The sequence below is a fragment of the Pogonomyrmex barbatus genome, unplaced genomic scaffold (assembly GCF_055798465.1).
Source record: "Pogonomyrmex barbatus isolate J1 unplaced genomic scaffold, ASM5579846v1 scaffold4, whole genome shotgun sequence".
NCBI lineage: Eukaryota > Metazoa > Arthropoda > Insecta > Hymenoptera > Formicidae > Pogonomyrmex > Pogonomyrmex barbatus.
Genome location: NW_028297138.1, coordinates 11,894,560 through 11,916,480, shown reverse-complemented (window position 1 = coordinate 11,916,480; position 21,921 = coordinate 11,894,560). Strand labels below are relative to the sequence as shown.

Below are 21,921 nucleotides of genomic sequence, written 5' to 3'. Positions count from 1 at the left end.
CTGGCGAAAAAGTTACGACCCGGTAGTAGCCTGAGCTATCCTTTTTTTTTTCCTCTCTCGTTTCGCGTCGGTCACCGCCCTGGTATCTGCTGTACTTTTGTTTTTCATTTCCGAATTTTTCTTTGCCGTAATAATTCCTTCTTCCGTTTACGGGCAAATTTAACCTCCGCCGCGTGTGTGCCCGCGATATTTTATGCATTCTATACGCATTTACCATTCTCTTTCTCTGTTTGATTTAATCAAGTCTCATTTCAATTATACGAAACTGAAAAATAGTTCCAGAAATGCTGTTCCGTTATTACATAATTAATTAACGAATTCTTTGGGGCTGAATTAAAAAGAGCACATATATAGTGGCCGGAACGGAATGCATTCGCCTATTTAAATTTCATTCCGTTAATAGTACATAGAACGGTGAAACTTTTTTGTTTTTTCCTACCTTAATTTTCATTGTTTTGTTTTTACACTTTAGAAATCGATTTTCTTTTCCTTTCCTACCTTACAAATTGCTTCAACGTCGCGTACCTAAAAAAAGAGTTATACTCGTCGGTAAGCGGCTTGCCACTCCAACAACCAATGGTTGTTAAGTTTGTTTAGTCAACTTGCACTTTAACGAAGTTACTAGTACTTTTTATTTTTTTTTTCTGTTAGAAAAGTTGCATTCGAGAAATGCATTCGAAAGCGAGAAGTGCCATGTAAAGTTTAAAGCGTTCCAGACTGAACTTTATTTTTCGCAAAAGCAGTTTCTCTTACGACTTATTTTTGTATTTCCTCGAATGTCTCCTTAACTCAACACCGTGCATAATTATATGAAAAGAGAGTTGAATTTAATCAACATGGCAACTGCGTTTTTACATTTTTCGAAAGTTACGTTATATTTTTAACTTTTTCACGAAAAAAAAATATTTGTTACAACTAATGACGGTCTATTTAAAATTAAAATTATGTTATTTGCTGATGATTACACAAATTTGCGATTATATATATTAAAAAGATTTGCTAACAACATCGACATGTTTTAACAACAATAGCAAATCTTTTCAATATAGACAAGTTTGTTACGTCTACATATATAGTTTTTTAGAGATCCGTCGTTAATCGTAACATCAAGTACTCTTTTTCCATGAATTTATAACATCGAGCACAAAGTATTTTCCATAACGAACCCATCGTGGAAAAATCGATCACTGTTATCGATCTCTTTTCCTCTTTACGTTGGGAAGTGACGCACTCGCTTCGTAATGAGGAGACCTTTCAAGTCAAGAAGACTGCGCGTTATCTATAACGCATGACAGCTTCGTAGAGCTGTTCGCTTGTCATAGCGACGTCATGCGTATTCTCGTTACGCATCTGCGCGAAAGCGTCCGCGAATCAATCCGACGTATAATCAGTACGACAAAGCGGACGCGGCGCGGAGATAGGCCGGAAATGATGATCCCGGAGAAAAAAAATTTTCCTCCCCTATCTTCCCCCCCCCCCCCTCCCGCCCGCTCTTCCTCGCATACACGTCGAGATCCACGATGTGACGCACAATGCAAACCCGTGGTTGGAATCCGGCGGCGATGCGCTGGCTGTTACAAAAGCGCATCTAAGTAATAACTTGGGGTAATCATCGAAGATACGCTCGCATTATTCACGGCGAACCGTGGCGAACAAAGACGAGCACGCAAAATACGCACGTGATATCTGAATGAAAATGGGAATGAAATTTTATACGAGATTGTTATATATGTACGTTATATACAGACATTGTATCTTTTATGTTAACAATTTGATATACGTTCATAAAAATGCGTGGAATATCGTGTCATATCCACAAATGGAACATGGACGATGATTCGTATCCTGCGATTCGCACGTTCGCATTATATTCGGTCTCTCCCCGCATAGGCGTATCCAGAATTTTTTTCGCGGGAAAGGGTTTTATCAATTCTGTTAACACATAAATATTTTGCGTTAATGAACTTGCTCTCTTTTGGATATGTTAGAGCTTAAAATATCCTCTCGTTTCTGATTTTGAATGAGAAAAAATATTAGATTTTGTAAATCATAATTTTTTTTTTTTTTTTTAATTTCAATGGGAGTGTTACTTAATTCCACCCACAACTCTTCCCTCCCCTCCGGATACGCCTATGCTCCCCGAAGGATGACGTCCTGGTTGTAATTACGCGGGATGAAAGTGCGTGTCGCGCGCGCAAGCTCTGTGCACATGCGCGCAAATCCTTTCTCGTTTCAACGAGATGCATTATGCGTGCGTTTCTACCGTGATCTCTCATATTTCCTGCGCCTCATACGCGAGCTTGTCGTAATCATGGAATATAAAGATATCTTCTTTGATATTCCGATATCCGAGATATAACGATTCATGTACGAGTTTGTTGAGAAAATATTGCTTACCCACTTTTGCACTTTACCAAAATTATAATAACGGAATCTATATAACGATATGGTTCACAAAATAATATTCAATTTATGTGCAACATCACGATACCGTAAGTACCGGAATAGCATTGTAAGGAACCTCGTTTGTGGACGGTATTACGAGTTTTAAGGAACTGCGAAAGCGGCGACAAACTTTTATCGTTTCGTGCCCCCGAAACTCTGATTAGTCCAGTAAACGATAACGATTCTTCTTACGTAATATTTCTAGAAACTGTAGCGAACCTCAATGAGCACTCTGTCCCAAACGGCACCGATGGTACAATAGATTTGCAACAACACCCGACAAAAAGTCGTCCAACTACAACTCGACTTTGATTGCGGCAGCATCGCGAAGAAGCGCGAATTCGCCATTCTCATTCTGACCCAGTTCAATTTCGTGTTCGCCGACGCGGGTATTCCCGTAATATTCTCCATGCCCGACAAATATAATTTACCTTTAGTGGAAAAGTTTAAACGGGCTTTCTTCGGCGCGCTCGGCGTAGCGCTTGCAGCTCGGCTGCTCGCATTTAAACGGAGGTCGTTGGCCTGAACATTTCCGCGAGTTTGATAGCGCTGCCAGTTGCTGTTTATCCTCATCTTGATATCTTATATACGTCAAGAGAGAAAGAGAAAAGAGAGAGAGAGAGAGAGAGAGAGAGAGAGAGAGAGAGAGAGAGAGAGAGAGAGAGATTCTTGTAATTTAATCGTACGATTGTATTTTTACATTTTTAAAATGCACATATATTTTTTTTTTTATTTTATACTATCGCCTTACAACGTAATCGAACAGATGGGAGAGAGAATTTGATACCAAATTGTATTTGAATGTAAATAAGCGGTGGCTATAACTTTACGAATTAGATATGCGGAGCTGCAACGTGAAATAGTGTATCTTGTATCCGTGAGCCAGACATAAAAGTCATCGGAAAAGAACGAGCTTTATTATTATCTCCCCTAAACTTTCCCCGTGCACCATTCCAAATCTACTTGCAAACAACCTCTTCTCTCGAGGTCGAAGAGGATCGACCAGGTACGAATAATGCCGGTTCGCGTTATCATGAAAGAAGATTTAAACGTTCCTATCAGGATTCAACGACTCGATCCCTCGTCTTTAAACTTAGGACATTGCCCTGAACACGTCAAGGGGTTTGGTACCACTGGCATAGATGCATAAATGCACGACGCGCACGCACACACGCACGCACGCATGCACGCATGCACGCATGTACGCACGCATGTACGCACGCATCGCGCGCGCGCGCGCGCACACACACACACACACACACACACGCGCGTGCATTCGGAGATGCGTGGCGTGCGTGTGCACACGCAAGACGCGCGTACCTACAGTACATGCAAATAAATATGCCATGCGAGGGAACGGGGTGCAAGGAGAGGACGGGCGGAGGGTGAGGAGGGGAGGAGGGGAGCGCGGATCTACCAGCGGGGTGCAACAATAGGCCCTCAGTAGTTGCCATGGTAACACCATCAATCCCTTAGCAACAGCTTGAGATCTTAAAGCCGAGGCTTCGCCGCGCTTTGTGCGATCATTTAATGACAGTGGTGTCCGGGAGAAATCCGGGATCACGATGGATTTTCCCCGCGCGAAAATGGCGACCGGTAGCGGTATAGGTAGCGTAATCAAATCAGGCGAACCATCTTCAGAGAGAATGAAGAAGCTTCTGATATGCAGAAAAATTTTCAGATATTACACTTTTGAGGAAGTAAAAAATCATTCGTGATTTATTTATTTTGATTTAGCACAAATAAACATTTTTTCATATTTCGCATTGTTTACAGCTTACAGCTTGATAATAAGTATGTAATAATATAATATAGCTAATAATAAGTCCATTATTAATTTATTTTATGAAAATACAATAAGTCCAGAATTAAACAGAAGAGATCTTATAATAGATAGCCATATGGCTAACGTTCATACTTCATTGCATCGTAAATTGTAAATTGCGCGGCGAGACAGGAAATAAATATATGCAGACGATTTCTGCTCTAGATTGATTGCCTCAAATAGAGGCAGGAAGTTGTTAATTGAATCGGGACCGTCTTTCTTTAGCAACTTGGTTTTTTATTAATGCCGGAAGATAGTGATGAGAAATGAGAAAATGATGACTCGATGGAGATCTTCCAAGTCTTCGATTTCGAGATATGTAGTTGAACATAATTAAATTCTTCTCACTAAATTTTCTCGAAATTCATTACGCAATGCTGTTATTTTTTAGGCATTACATGTTCGTAAATCAATTGTATATATTTAATTTCACAATCGCGAGAATACCATTCAACGTATCAAGCTGGAAATTGTCCTTAATTGCTTTTCCTTCGTTCTTCCAATTATAGTTTGCGACTTCTCGACGCTACCAGCCTCGTCTGTAAAGCCGCCGTCCGCTCAACAGCCACTCAACGTCCTTTCATTAATTTCTACCTACTTTAATTCCACGAGCTCGTTTCCTGCGCGGGCTAAATAATAAAACGAAGGTTGCAGGCCAAAGTCGTGACTAAGTCCGATGCCGTGGCAGCGCGCATCAAGTCAACCGTGAGGGTGAGAAGAAGGAGGTCGGCGAAAGAAGAACTGTCCTTTTATTATCTTCCGCCGTCCTCTTTCACCATGCTCGTTTCCTCCTCGACCATTTTCCTTCTTTTCTTTTTTTTTTTTTTTTGCAACCGCCCCGCTTCCCGTTCTATTTCTCCTCTCTGCCGCGGCGATTCACTCGTTGGCGCAATTATATATTTAATACACCCGAAATTTCAGCCTGAGCCTCGTGTTTCCTCTTGGAAATTTCCGCGTGAGGAGAGTACCTGCTCTCATCGCCGGCGCACCGGATGCGGCTCGCTCTATCAGATTCGGCTTGACGCCGGCCACTCTTACGAAGCTGACGAAATTCTTGGTTAATTAGATCGCATTCAGCGAAGCGTGCGTGTTTCAGACACGCCTGTAATATCTAGCCCGACTTCGGTTACCTTCCGACAGTGATTCCCATATTTCACGCAGTAAAGCAGTTCTTCTTTGTCTTCTTCTTCTTTTATATAGAAGAAGAAGAGGCCTCTTCTTCTTCCATATATAGAGCTTAAAGCTGTTTTTCCTCCCACTTCATGCAGTAAAGTCCGTTTTATTAAAAAAAAAAAAAAAAAAAAAAAAAAAAAAATTTATTGTGTGGATGCACTTTTCTCTATTTTATGAATTAATTTTTATAAAATGGAATTGCGTATTTTTTCAATCATGATATATATTAGATGAGAATTGCATTCTCGAAAAGTTTGTCTAACTTTTCGTTATTAAGTTATATCTTATATACGTATAATTATGATAAAAATATTATTATTTCATGAATATAATAAAATTCGGATAAGATGCATACATAATAAATGTACATGGAAGTGTGTATGAACGTTTTACAAACGTTTGTAAGCGAGGAATTGCTTTGTAAGCCGATAAATTGATTGATTCGCGTTAATTGATTTGCACATGATCGAGCATTCACTGCGACAAGAATGTTTCAAAATACGAAGGGCGCAAGTGTTCATTCCAAATGCTGTGAATACATCTGCATGTAGATTGATTGATTTCTATGCGTTACAGGCATCAATCGCAATCCTATAAATTGATTCTTAATTAACTGTCAAGCACTAGACACTTGAATCGACGTATTCCGTGAATTGTATTGACGTAACATGCAAATATATTCGCTCTGCAAAATCAAAACTAGCTGCACCGTTTTAAATGAATAAAGTGGAAAATTATGATTTGTTCATGATATGTGTAATTTGTACATAATTTGTACATTTTCATTTTATCAATTAAAATGTTATAAATTTTTTTGAAGATAACTTGACTCTAATTTAATTAGACTTCTAATTAAATTTTCATTAGATAATTAATTTGCAGAACATTTAAAAGGCATTTTAAATCTAATTAGAATTTAAAATAAATTGCATTAAATTTTAATTTGTCTAAATTATATTTAAATTATTTAATACTTTTAACTACGTTAACGAAAATTCAATGCATTTCTCTCAATTAAATAAAGCATTAAAACTTCAGCGTTATGTTATATTTATACATAAATGTAATGCTTTTTTATTAATCGCAAAATATGAATAAAATATTTTAAAAATTAAAGATTTTGAATGCGAAATAAATATAGTGTAAGTAAGTTAGTGAAACATACAACTAAACGAGTTTGTTTCCTAAAAAATAAAACGGAAGCTATCTAACACATGATCTGATGGAAAGGAAAAGAACAAGGAAAAAGAAAAAAATAAAAGCGCAGGAAAGAGAGGAGGACAACATCAGCAGATAACTTTATTTTCGAGTCTGATATTTATGACGGAGACGCATCTTGACGGTCGTCGGAGCAACAGGTAAATCGAGTGATCATGCGTGGTTAAAAGAAATCGACACTGACTCCGAACGCGATGACATCGCGTGGATATTGATTACGCTAAATTGTAATTGACTGGTTTGATGGTCGATCACCTTAGTTCGCCGCTACTCTAGACGTGCAATCCGATCAAATGCATCACGAGGGAAAAAGATCAACGGGAGCTGCGTCCATGCAGGTAGAATCTCGTCGATAATGTGCGAGATCCAAGATTAAGCCGTAAGCGTTAATGCGTTTTTCTCGAAACGGTAAAACTACGGTAGGACCGATACACAATAAAGGGAATTTTGCCATGCAAATGATCGATCGGCATTTACCTGATCGATACGGATTTCAGCCGAGCGCCGGCCGATAGAACCTCGATAGAATGGAGAGGCTTCGCGCCATCCCCCAGGCCAGCCGCCTTCATTTCCATACCGTTGACCGCGCATCTATCCGCTGTTTTGTCCGCGAGGGGGCCATCGTCGGGGGGCGCGACTTGGAAATTGGCAGTACGCATCGCGCACCGTGTCCCAGGCATTGATTAATGGCGCGCCTGTTGCAGCCCCGGTTACAATGCAATTTGCTTTGCGCGCGCGAGCAGTGCAGCGGCGGGCGGGCGGACGGGCGGGCAGGCGCCATCCCGGATCCGCGCGGGACACGCGTGTGCGTGTCTGTGCTCGCAGCGAAGTGACAAAGCCGTGACAAGAGTGACACGGTGACATGGAACGCGCGACAACTAATTAATCATCCTGGCGCGGCCGAACGCGGCGGGTCGCCCCCCCGCCCGCGCGTTGCATTGCCGTTGCACTCTCCGCGCGAAGGGGGCGACAATGTATGTACGCGCGTGTGTGCGTACGTACGCGGGCACAATGAATGCATCGGCATGCATCGGCCTACCTACCAACCTTTTGATATCGTCCTGTGACGCACACGCTGCCGCAATTGCGTGCACGGTCGTGCTTTGCGTCTTTGTCCGATTTGCGAGCGACCTATTCTGCTTGAACTCCTTTCTCTCCCGCTTGTCGGCTGCCTCTCCCCTATGTCTTCGTTTCTGTTCGTTTTGTGTGTATGTGTGTGTGTGTGTGTGTGTGTGTGTGTGTGTGTGTGTAGATTGTATGTGTGTTGAGTAGTCGCATACCCAGGACTACAGTTCCCTCCCAAATAGCGATACGCCATACGATTTGCCTATCGGCACTGTTGCAGATACGCTCCGAATCGAGCGTCACGCTTACTATCGGCGTGCGGTTTCATCAGGGTGGACATTCCATTCGGTTTCGGTAGAAAGTGCGCGATCGCGCGTGTTGGTTTAGCATTAATTACGGCCGCGGCAAGTGGCCGAGATTAATGGCTGCGGTATGCCGTGTAATATGTAATATCGAGAACACATTTGGCCGGCGTAATGTATTATAAGCGCGTACCCCCGGCCAAGTAGATTACCGTAGTTTCGACGATACACTCCGCGTTAGCTCCGGACGCTAATGGATATTTTTCATTCACTTATCGCGATAAATGGGTTCGTTATGTTTTACGGGCCGCGCTTTTAAACGGGGGAGAATTAAAGGCCGCGCAGGTGCATCGTTTTAAGCGTATTATTATAGCGACGCACCGTGAAACATTATAAACATTTTGTAAAACGTGGTGCGGTAATAATTTCATTTGTCTGGACTTCGTAATGTAGCGTATTTATTACAACAAGTAGTAATAAGTTAATATTGCAGCGTGATCATATATAAATAGCGATGTACATTTTAATGAAGATTCTATTCTTGCTCTATCTGGGCCTCTCGCATCTCGTAAAACATGAAGGAAACGAATAAATATCTGAGCGGCCCAGAAAATCTAATCGGAATGAGAGTCGAGAGTCTCTAGGATTTTCGGCAATTTTTCGCTAAACTATTCAAGTCAACTATACCCCCGAGTGCAACTCTCGCGACTTACTCATCTCTCTCTCTCCTCTTCGATTCGTGTCGAGGTCGCGCACGCGTTCACCCACACTCGTGCATCTCGTAGACGCGTCACGTACGTGCGAGCCGCAATACACTTCGCGCCGTTATTTTCTCTTTCGCCAGCCCTCCCTCTCTTTCTCTCGCTCTCCGTTCGTCTTTTTTTTGCATTTTCCCGGGCCATTAGCGCCGGAGGAAGACATCAGCTTCCACTCAGTGATTACCGGAGAACCGAATTTGCATAACACACGAGTCGCGCGCGGGTACCGCCATTTACATTTTATTTTAATCGCGGTAATCGATCGAATCTCCCTCGCATCCCCTCGACCCGTCAGAATGAGGCGGGAGCCGATCAGCCAGCCAGTCGAGCAATCGGCGACCGAGACGAAGGGGTGTGGTTCGGGCACTTTAAATAAAAATAAAGTGTTGTGTCGTGGATGCGCGCGGGTGGACGCATTAGCGATTGGGGTGGATGCTGCGATATTAGCTTTAACGAGTTTGGAACTTCTCCACCGCCGGAATTCGTCCGTGTGGCCACGATTTCCAGAGTATCAACGTCCGCGATAGGTGGATGATCATGCGAGGGAACGTTTGGACCTTACCGCAAGCCACATTACGTCGAAACTCTTTTTTCGCAGAATGGTACCTTTGAAATTGCGAATTGGATTTCTCAATAGAAATATTCACGTAAGTAAGAGTATGATGAATACGGAACTATTTCTCTAAAGTTGTTGATTTAACCTTAGATAGAAAAATCGTCCCGACTACCCATATGTATGCAAAAAAAAAAAAAATTCATAAGCTTCTCACAAAATCGTTTTATAGACGTAGACTTCGCTCTTCCGCGAAAAGAACAGAATGGGAATACGAGTCGACCGTGTCGTATTTGTGCATTACGGGAATTGGCTGGACGTTGGCCGGTGTCGGCAACGTCCGCACACCGCCTACGAAGACCCTGAAGTATCGCTACACAGGGGAGGCGCACCACGACCTTTGAGCGACCCTGAAGTACCGCCGTCGCCGCCGCGGAATTCATGTATTTTCTGGATAATAATTTCGTCGGATGCGCGCTCTTCCCTCTTCTATTACCGGTCACAAATTACAGCGGGCGCACGGGCGGCAGTAGTTTTGATATACGAGTCCATACTCCTCCGCGATCAAGCGCGATTTATATGGTGCAACAATAACGTTTGCCCTCCCGTACTAGAGTCCACCCGTGTATTTCACCGACGACAGTTTTACTGTGGCGACGTAACGCAACGGAAGCACGTGAAACGCGCGCTAGCAGGCAAGCGTGTGTATAATCGCCACGGTTTTACGCGGATTATTTGCATTCGCGGTTATATTACACACCATTCATTTATTATGCAAACGTACGTATGTATCACCGACGAGGTAATAAATTATCTCGCTGATCGCATCAAGCTATATCAGGCTTGTCGCACGAAGAAGCGCTACCGCCTTAAGCGATTATGTGTGTTGATTGATCTCGGTAATTGAAATTAATATCATTCACGAATGATTTCTTTTCTATCTTTTTATTATTTGGAATAACACTTATCTTTAAATATGTATATATTATTTTAGATACGCGATATTTAAGATTAAATTTTAAAATCAAATATTATGTCAGATTATGTGATATAATCTCATCCATCTTTTTATTCGTTCAAATATTAATGAAAAAACACTTGTATAACGCGAAACGTGTAAGAATAGGATTAATAACGCACGAATTCGCTTCCGTTAACGTAGGCCACCAGAGCATTTATTCGATGTGTAGCAATGGCGCGCGAGTACCAAGAGACAGACGCGAAACTACGCTGTTCCAAAAGGTATCCGTTTCGAGACGGGCCCGCGCGCATTGTTCAAACGCATTTCGATATTAATCGTAATTGAAGCATTTAATGCCCGGTAGCGTCGATATTCCAATAATTCAGCCTCCCTCCTGTCACGAAGTGTAATGGTGTGAGGTGCAAGGGTTCCCGTTCGATTCCCATGGGATCTGGTCCTTCTCGGTTCTGCGGCAATGCATCACTCTGTCCGCAGCCCTGTAACTCACCGCGCGACTCACGCTCGTCCACACGCACACGTATTCGTGCGCACGCGCGCGCGCGCACACACACACACACACACACACACATACACACACGTCGCGGACACGTATGGTCAATAAATACACACAAGCGCGCACACAGTCAACAGTAGATAGTAGATAGTGTGTGTGTACACACACGCGGCATAGCAATGGAAAGACGGGGTCGAACAGATATATGGCCCGAAGTGAACGACGTATCTAATCTAACCCTTCTGGACAAGATACTCCGTGATGGCCGAGGGGGTTGACCGACCATGCGTTAACCATAGCCCCTGGGCAACGAAGTGTAATCTAAAATTACAAGAATCTACCGTGGGCCATCCCGCGAGCTGCCATTTGTCACGCGACGCGACAATTGTTATCGACAGCATCGCCCGCGAAAAAATATATACACGCGTACGTATAAATCGCGAAAAGTATCGCGTTCCATCGATGCTATCAACGTCCAACGTAATCCCAGGGATACGCATGTTCGACGTGTTGGTTACTTGACAGTTCAATCTGTCACTTTCCGACAAAACTGTTGTGGTAACTCTCGCTAAAAGACACACTCACAAAATTCTACTGCGTACAAGATTTCTTCCCATTATAATCCGATATATCCTTTTGGCCTTTTTTCTATAAAAGCAGCCTCATATACGTTTCCGAAGAAGAACTAAGAGATTTAGCTGAATAAACTGAAAGAAAAGCGAAGTTAGCGTAGGATCTATTTTTCTCTGTCGAAGAGCAGCGGGGTGTGTAAAAAGGAGCCATTCTCATGAGTTTTGGCTTTTCGTATTTTTCCTCTTCTTACATCCCTTACGGTCGCTCCCTGGATGTGCAAAACCATTAGGTTTGACACAATTGCACCGCGGGTGTTCGAGCTAATGCCCGAAGAAGGGAAGGGCGCGAAGAACCAATCGGGTTCTCTCTCTCTCTCGAACGAGAGGTACTTTTTCTTATTCCATTATCGTCCCCTGGCAGGAGACTCGGTGAAAAGTGAAATGATAACCGCCAACTAAAATAATGATCCGTAATGGGCGTGACCGTAGATGCCATCGGTGAGATAGCGCCCGCATCGTGGCATCTGCTACGTCCACTTTTGTGTCACGGCGCGGCCGACTAGGAGCGAGCGACGAGATGCAGATTCGTGCCCGATAAAAATGATTGAAACGCCGTGCGTGTCGGCGCGTGAACGCGTGTGAACGCACCGTGCAACGATTCGCAGCTAGTTCGGCCAGAGAAAAAGGGGGGAAAGTGCTCGCCTCGGATGCGAACGCTCGGTGCGAAAAAGCTTTCGTCGCGATCTCTCCCGTCCCGGTGGCGTTATCGCACACTCGGCCATGAATGGCCCTCGGCACTGACCTATCCAAGAGAGAGACCCGCCGCTGGTCGCCGCGCCTTCTCTTCCGGAAGACTTGCTATCTCCGGAAAATGATCGCGCCCGTATCGTGAAATTATGCCGCGGTGTAATAGCGTATACGCTAATGAGCGTACGCGTAGCCCTGGAACATGGCATATGTCAACGACGAGGGGGGGCACCGTACGAGACACGTTTTTCAAATTAAAGAAGCATAAATGTATATTTTTTATATGAAGCATATGACAAAGAATGTAACTTAGTGGCCTAGTATTTTTTTTTTTTTTTTTTTGTAAAAAGCAAGTCATGGCCATTAAATAAACTTGAAAAATCGGGGGGAGGATGTAACCGGTATGGGTAACAATAGAACGACCTTGAATGCTAATGTTTTCCTTTTTCATTTGACAAGCTATCAATACCGTTCCGTAACATTTCAATCAATTTCTATTCACTCAAGAAGAATTTACGAATGGAGTGTGTACAAAAAAAAAAATAGATAAATATAAATAATAATAAAGGAAACAATTTTGAATATTAATATTTTTCTTCTTTCATTTAATAAGTTAACAATAGTAGTCTTTGTGTGTAGTATTCAGACACTATTAAATTAAGAAAAGCAATATAGAATATCAAATTGTGAAAAGAAATAATTTTCCGAAACCCGTTACGCGCCGCACGTTACGTTTGGTAACACACCTTAATGACTTCCTTCGATATAGAATGACTTCAATATAGCTTCCCCCATGACGATTAACCATATCGGCTGGGAGCAAGACCAGTTTGAGGATAACAGGCGATTCAATTTTCGCCGTTCGTCGCGTACGAGTCTCGCGCCCGGGGTAACTTCCTGTAATTAATTATATCGATGGCACACGGGGGAAACCATCCGGCAATATGTCCGTGACATGATTTTCGTAGCGTATCGCAGTCGTAGTCGAGTCGTAGTCGAGTCGAGGACTCGAGCCGTCGCAGGAAGTGGTGCCGCATTAGTCACAGGCCATTTTGCTACCAGGCGTGACGGGCGCGCTCTTTTATTTTCCAGCGTTAATTCGTGCCGCCCTTACGGCGTGTCATCCGCGCGCGCCCCGTTTTTTCCCGCGCATTTTAAAATCTTGCCAGGCCCTGCGAGGCTCGCGCGGATCGAGCCACGTGGCGACATAGGGGTGCATAATGCACTCATAATGCACTCGTCGTCGATGTCCTTGTCGTCGACGTCAGAATCGTCTCGATCTCGTCCTCCTCCTTGTCGTCGACTCAGATGCATACATAATTAATGTCGTTTATTAACAGAACCTCACTAATGGATCTAACCGCGCGTAAGCGGTTGATTTTTACGTGCGAATGAATGCGAGGACAATCGGAATGACGATGACGATAAATATTGATGGACGTTCGTCGAGTTACAGATATTATCAGCAACATGCTGGTGCGACATGTAAGGAGATGCCGATTTAATCGATAATTAATTCGTTAAATAAGATGACAATGCGCCAAGTGACAAATTATTTCTGTTATAAGTACTGAAGCACTGCGATGTTACGAGATAATTTTAAGTAGCCGAGCGGATCATGTATGTGGGACAAACTTAGATTGCTACAATGATTTGTTTCAATTAAGTGCACAATAAAACTGGTAGGGATAATTGTACCTACGGAACAGATAAGGCCAACTGGCTGCGTAACGCCTCGTTCTGCATGTTACAAGATCCGTCGCGCCGTAGCCACTAAAAGTAAAACTCATAAATACATCTTCTTACCATAATTGCCATTTATTAAAATGATGATTGAAATATAACCGTAGCATATATATCATAGTCGTTATATTCAACGAATGATGGGTAGAATTACGGGTTGTATAATATATAAACTTGCGAGGCGATTGTGCACACATGACTAAAAGAGTCACACGTGATTGTTTTTATTTACGCAACCAATCAATTCCGTATGCCATCAAATGGGCAACAACAAATTTTGCTAACGAGGCAAAAGCTGCGCTCAAATATTTACGAGAGCAGCGGCGCACAAAGGCGACGTCGCGGTACGAGAAGCCGGAAAAAAGGGGTGCGCCGTCACCGTGGGGCGCGGTATCGCCGCGATGATCAAAATGATCGAAAGGTGGCGAGCGAGCCAGCAAAGTCGGTCGTGTCGAGGCGAGGGGAAGGGAAGGGATAGAGCGAGTATCGCGAGAGTAGGGGCGAAACCGTAAGCAAAGTGAATCTCATTAGTCGTGCCCCGTTGCATGCCGGCAACAGAGGCGCGCGAGGGAGGGCCTCACTTTGATGTCAAACGAGGTGCCCCGGGGCCGCAGCCCCGTAGCACGCGCCGTTATTGTTATTATGAACCAGGGCCGCTTCTAATTATCGAGAAGAAACCGGAAGTCGCAGCCTGCGACACCTTTGGGGCTTTGCTGGGCACCGCGAAGAGTGGAGGGAGAGAGGGAGGGAGAGAGGTCGGCGGGTGTCAGCCGCTCTGGGGGATGATTCTGCCGCGCATCGCGAGATGACAGACATACCCCACGATCATGCCACCTGTGTTTCCCCGATAAATGCGTTTGCCGGGCGTATGATGGATTTTCGACTCGAGCTAATAGGACGGATATCGGGATGAACGTGAATTATACGCGTTCTCTCCTTACGTTCATGAGTGTGCGATTGACTTTAGTGGTTTCTGAGTGATCGTCGATTAGCACGCAAGCGTAAGAGTCAATATGTAATATTTTATAAGTTGATTAATTAATTTAAATAGCAAATTCTCAAGAAATATCTCAAAAGAATTCAAAATACATTTATACATTTCAACACAGCTTGTAGGTATTTCTGTCTCTTGCTGATTTTAAAATATCTATGATAGTTAATATTTTTTTCCTGCAATATTAGAGTATTATTTAAACGTTAATAAAATTATAAAATAATCGCTAATTTTTTCACTCGCTTTTTAAGATTCATAACTCAAGGGAACTTTGGTTAGGTTACAAACAATGGATTTATTACGGCTGATATTCTCTTTTAAGATATTCATTAGTTTGTATTTAATGAATTTAGTGTTCAGATTGGTTGCAAACAGAGATTCCGCGAGTTCCGCAGCGCGTCGACGCCATATCTTCTTCCAGTTTCGATCCGATTGCAAGTTAATCGGACGTAGAGAGCGACACGGGGTATAAATCCACGGTGGCCCCCGGAGCGTATGTCACACTGATTGCACATCCGCTTCCGTCGTCGGTGCCACGGCTGCGCGCCATTATAAAATCGGCCCCACGAAAGAAACGGTAATATTTATTGCCGGCTTCCGTTCAATTAGGGGTTGACAGGGGGCGAGAAGGGTTCGACCTCCACCAGCTCTCGCTTGTCGATGCTTTCGAAATGTATGTTTCCACCCTCTTCCCTTCTCCCCTCCCCACTCCGCTTGTGTCTTCTACACTTGGAGGGGTGCTCGAATTTATACATTGTTCACCCCGGTCTTTCGATTCAGGACGACACTCGCGAAACGGCTCGAGAGCCTTTTTTTCTTTTGCGACACAGGAAGAAGGGGGAGAGGGAGAGGAGAATAGTGAATGGGATATCGAGAGCAATGTAGCAAGGGGTTTGTAAATAACCACTTTCACGGCGGCAGACATTTAACATGACGGGAACTGAAATTTATCTGTAACAGACTGATTTTTAGGAAGGTGCAATATAGACATGATATTCAGATATTCAGATTTAACTTGCATGAAAAAATATTTATAAAATATATTATTTTATATTTTTATCGTTTTGCTTTTATTTTTTTTATTTTTTAAATTATTTATAAAATCAAATTTTTAATTTGGATGATTGTCGTGTAAAAGTTTAATAAAGCCAAACTTTTCTCAGAGGTCCCATGGTGTAATGGTTAGCACTCTGGACTTTGAATCCAGCGATCCGAGTTCAAATCTCGGTGGGACCTGAGAACAAAATCTTTTTTTTTTAATTTAATTATTATTATTTATATATCTCACTATCTATTTCGTGCAACAAATATATTTTTTTTTTATATTTACATTTTATTGCATCACATTTTTTGGAATATGTACACAATAATTGATTGTATCTATATAAATTATACACACACACATTTTAAATCGACATAAATCGACACGTTATCAAAACGTTAAGAGATTTCGTTATATATGTATACTGATAACCGTGTGTCTATGCGCCGATTGCGAAAGAGTCGCGTTCGATCGTCTGCCGCTTAGTCGCTTAATCAGCGATTACGTAATCCTGCGACCGGGTCTTGTAACGCAGTCGTTCGTTTATCGTCTACGCATAATCGTCGAGCGATACGCGTCCGTTGGAGCCCGCATGTTATCGCATTGTCGCGCCTCGCTCGATTTCGCGCTGTCCATCAGACCTCTTATCTCTCCCAGATCACCGGCCGGACGCATCCGAGTGACTTTTATCACCTATCGTTTCGCTCGGACTCGATCGTTCTCTTTTCGCGTCGGTGTCGAAGTTACGACGCGAGGCAATAGTATATCGCGCTGATCGGAGAAAAAAGAACGAGGAAGCGCTCGCAGCGAATCGACCACGTGGAGAAATATAACACTCGATGGATAAACAGTCTCTCCGGCTGTCTGCCCGATTACGAATTCGATCTAGACTTCGAGATAAAAACTGCGCGGTAGAAATCGAGATGCGAAATCTCTAAAAGTGTTATCGCATATATAAACTCGCTATGGAAATTTGCCATTTAGACTTAGCGACATAAATTTATCGGGCGGATCTTTCACGAGGCATTCATTGAATCATCTAACGGAAAAAAAATATTTCTGCGAATAAGGGTGCTAATTTTACGCCGTCGGACACCATCGGAGACGTGTCCGTGTTGGTTTATCGTAATCCGTATTGAGCAAGTGTCCGCTGACCATTTCGCAGCGTGCATAAAGAGGGGTTTTACGATCCCGCCGAGACGGCGTATTGTCAGGTGGGCGGACAACGCACACGCGTGTGCATCCGCATTCGCTTTGCAGGTGGTTGTCCCTATACGTACAAGGTGTCGTAAGAAAACTTAATAATATGCAGTTGAGCCTGGAAATGTGGCACGTGATCGGGAAGCAAGCCAACTATTAACTTTTTATAGATCTGTTCGATTCGATTCTTTTACGATCCTTTTTGGTCGCTGAAGAATACCGTCTGACCGTCATCGTGGATTTCATCGGACACCCTGTGTGTATATCGTGTGTGTGTATAGATTACGGAAAATATATGCAGGACGCTAGCATTGTATCGGGCATTAACGGCGAAAAGCTACGCCGACGCGAAGCGTGCGCAAATCGCGATTGCGAGGATAAGTGGTGGCGAGCGGGGTGTCGGATCATCCATTTTAAATGCGGATACGATACACTCTTTTTCCTCCCGTCTAGCGCCTTTTTCCGCCGGGCCTGTTTCGTAAACACACGAAATCGGGTTTAATGGTGCGCATTTATGCCGCCTCACGTGCTCGTCCGTCATCGCCTGGCTGCACAAACGTTTCTGCTACCAAAACGCTACTTGTTCACCGCGTGGTGATTAATTGAGATAGCACGCGATTGTTAGTTAGTCATGCTGGGAACGAGTGGATTAGATAAGTTATCCGTGCGATGCACATCTATATGATATATGATATACAGCGAAAAGTTATTTTTATGGCTCAACAAAATTATTTTCAGATCTGACCAAAATTTTTAAGATACTTCAACTATTCCTTTTGTCTAAATCCTGCTATTAAAAATAACATGTCTTCTGATTTTGAATAATGATTTTTAAATCTACTTTACTCATACCGATACCAGTGCTACTATTATCGATCTACTTGTATCGTTTGGGATCCACAGGTGTTAAATAGTTTAACCGTATTCCGAGGTAACCCGTTATATGATAATCACGACGGCGCTCCCAATCAAGAGTAAATGGCACGAATAAGTAATCGGCGTTCATTAATCTTGGTGGATCCTCGTTTCGTGAACCAGATTCCCGCGGCGCGGGATCGTATAGCGGGTTCAATGTAGGCGATGGCAGACATTTTCCTACGATCGTTACCGGAAGTTCATCAAGATGTGACAACGCTACCGTGAAACTCCTGCGCGCTCGTAAAATACTTTCCCAATTTAAATTTGAGCGCGACGATCCCCGGGAACTTTCCGGTTAACGAGCAAAACCCCGTAACTCAGACAGGCGATAAAATACTCCCCGTAATGACGGAACGTGTAATCGGGAATCACACGAGCTTTTATCCCTGATATCCCGTTACCGGAAATGTACTTTCGAAGAGATGATTCCGCCACGGCGACGAATCGATCGTTCCTCGACGAGATGTTGATCGATCGTTCTTTAGAAAATCCGAAGGCCATCCGTCGCGACGCTTTTTAATTTACAATTTTAGATCTAGCTCCCCCTCACTTCGATCATTCACTTCGAGAAGAGTGAGCATTTGCAATTTTCAAACGATCGTTACCCTCTCTTCTCGAAGTTGAGAATGAAACTCTAGATTACTCGCGTGCGCCATATAAAGCACCGCCATTTCGAGTCTAAATTAATAATCCCGAAGTCCCGAAGTGGCTGCTTATCGCGGCGATAGGTGGTACAAAAGTTTCAGGCCTCTCGATGCCTGCCAGCGTAACCTGGCTGGGTGGTTCGTAAGGATAAAAGTTACGCGGCAGTAAATTAAGGTGATTTATGCCTTCTTCCGCGACGCCGGATTTATCGCGCTTCACCTCCCCCGCGGTGGAGCTTAACTGATCGACAATGTCAGGCTTACTTGGCGAATATGTCATGTCTGTCGTGCCCGGTGTGCACTTTCGAAAGGTTTCGTATAACGTATAAAGGTTTCCGTCCTCGGCGACTTGGCGGCTGTAAAGTCTGCCTCATTCGCGGGATAATATGGATCGTTCCTATAGTTTTCCATCGTTCTGAAGAAGGAAGACAGAGGCATTAAGCTAGCTATCAGATATCATAGAACTCACGAACGAGAAGATTGGATTGACGGTAATGGGATTTGGCAATAAAATGATTCTCAGTGCTATACGATTATTATTACAATGTTATCCATGATCTCTTAATTCTTACGGTTAAAATTAAAGTGACATAAATAACAAGGTTTCATAAATAAAATTTGGAAGACATTTAAATTTCATTAAAAACTGACTGTCTCCCGCGAAATTTATTCTTCGGGATTAGTCTCTCAGGGATTAATCTTCAGTTTCAGTTTCCAATTTCACTGCAACAATGCGATATGCTAATGCAAATTCGAGCATTCTATTATCTAGATCGTAACATGGACATCTATGCACCTTGGAGAATACTTATAACCATTATCGCAGCTAAATGGCTGTAAAGCCATCCGACTCTCTATGCTCTATCTGTGAGATAATGTCGTACAGTTTTCCATTGTTAGAAAGAGACGAGATAAGGAAGGGAAAAGCGCGACATTAAACAGCTATTGGATATCGTAGATATTCGATATTCGCGAACGAGAAGTTTGGCGTCTAAATTGGCGACAACGATAATCGAGAATAATAATGGGAGTTCAGTGCAATGACACTGTAACACACACATTGCATCGAATGTTATAGAATAATGTAATTTGTAATATTGCTTATATTTATATTATAATCAAACTTAACTCGATTGAACATTCGTTAGACGATATGTCACGAGCCGCAAAAACAGCAATTGAGAGATTTGAGAATCGACGTTCAAACCTGATTACTCTAAGAGCTTTCGCCGGTCTCTGACCGAAATTTATTCTTTATGTCTCTCGTGTTTGTATCGTCTTCTAGTCCCGAATTGCATTGTAGCATTGCGCGATATACCGATGCAAACGATCTCAGACATTCCATTATCCGAATCGTAATGTACGTCTGCGTACTTTGGAGAGCGCTTATAACCGTCTTCGCATCGCTAAATGGCTGTAAAGCCATCCAACTCTCTGCGTTCTTATCCGCGAGATAATACGTCGCTGGCCGTCCTTGCGCCGGATTACCGCTCTTTCTCCCTACAAATTCAAAGAGGGGGCGGGGGAGGGGAGGGGAGGGGGAGAAAGACGGCGCACGCGACGGCAAACGGGGGCGGAAGAACATTAAGTAGCGAGCCGATTGGATAACAAACATTTTATCGCGTTTAATTTTGAGAGTGAGCGCCTCCGCGACGTTAAACTTTAACAGCTTCTTCGGCAATAAATAATATTATGCACGCGGGCGGGGAAAAGCCCGCGGGCGAGTGAGCCCGCGGGGCAATTAAATAAAATGTGATACCGTTCGAGTTATGACGGGAATCTTTATAGCTTATGGCCACGGCGTACTCCTTAAATCCGAGAGGCATAAAATAACTTCGCCGTTTATAACGTTCGTTTATACACGAAACGCGTATACAGCTTCTTGCACGTTGTCCCGAAGCGATTCCGTTGACTGCGCCTGGTACAAGAGTGCCTTTTGCGAAACCTCGCGGGGGGGGGGGCTCGGAAGACAGTGAAAAAAAAAATCGATTTTGCAAGTAAATCAAGGGGGCAGGGAAGGGGGAGTAACAAATAAGGATTTTTAAAGCGTCATAGTCCCAGTGCTTATCTCGTATAATTTCAATGCCGAGAAATTTCGATGAGGCAGGCAGCTTCTTGAGCCAATTTCGCGTTTACCCGTAAAAACCTCGATATCTAAGATTTATGTCCGTCGCGTCAATTACAAGGTGTTTTATTGCAGCCACCCCGGAATGCGGGGCACGACGTGACGCGGCGCAGCCCAACACCCTTCGCGATCTCGCGACACACCCTCGAAATATTTTATGTCGTAAAAAATGTTATTAGGCCTTGAGAGGAAAATAGCGGGGTGGAGAAGCGACGTTTAAATAAGACGAGAAATTTTTTTTTTATATGTCCAAGGCGTGCGTCGCGTAAAAGCATCTCGTTTCGTAAAACGAATCTCTCAAAGACGCGTACCCGGAAATAGCTTTACTTTTTCGCATCGAATGATCACTGGGAAATGTACGGGTATATACATGACATGGTATGGTACTTCACCCGTCGCACAATGTCGCGACTTAACTGCCCCCTAAAAATTGTTTGTCTACGCGACGCTTTAAAGACGCGGCTTATACGATCTATCCCGGCGCCGCTTTTAGCCGGTCCATCTCCCGCTATCATTGTTTAAAGATGGACTTTAAAGCACGGGATATTGCGCGGCGATAAAGCTGTCCACGACGAAACGGAGATCCGTATGTGTCCTTAAAAGATACATAGCGCTTTCGTCGCTGTTCCTTAAATAACTTAGCTTCTCTTTAAATAATTCAAAGACTACTTCGGAATTTAATAAGATCTAAATTTTGTCGGTCTTTGTGCAAGTAGTTGCTGTAGTATTGCACTCACTCGGAATGCTTGAATTGGACTTGTTCGATATTCCGGGATTTTGTATTTCTCCGGGGCAACTCGCCCCGGAGATTTCGCAGATGAAAAGAATTTCATGCTCTCAGATTGGAACGTCGTGAAACTTTCTATGAAACTTTAATCAATACTCCTTGGTAACGAGATCAAATCTTCAAAACGACGTTCGTAAAATTGTAGAAATGCGAAATATGCGGAAAAAATCTGCTGTTCTTGCAGAACTTGGGTACTACTTGGCACTTTCTCTAAAGAGGAAGCGACTCGAGATTTTCCCGACGTCGTGAAAACTGTCTCGTGAACCGGGAACACGTTTCTCTCCGCGAATCCCTCATTAAACATTCGTCTCTCATTAAACCAGAGTGCGATCTAG

The 21,921-nt window shown here is 43.4% G+C and overlaps 1 non-coding gene across 1 annotated transcript; it reads left to right on the top strand.

Moving 5' to 3' along the window:
- The first annotated feature begins 16,034 nt into the window (after positions 1–16,034).
- Positions 16,035–16,106, top strand: TRNAQ-UUG (transfer RNA glutamine (anticodon UUG)). The gene has a single exon. It is a non-coding gene; the product is annotated as a tRNA-Gln (tRNA).
- The last annotated feature ends 5,815 nt before the right edge of the window (positions 16,107–21,921 follow it).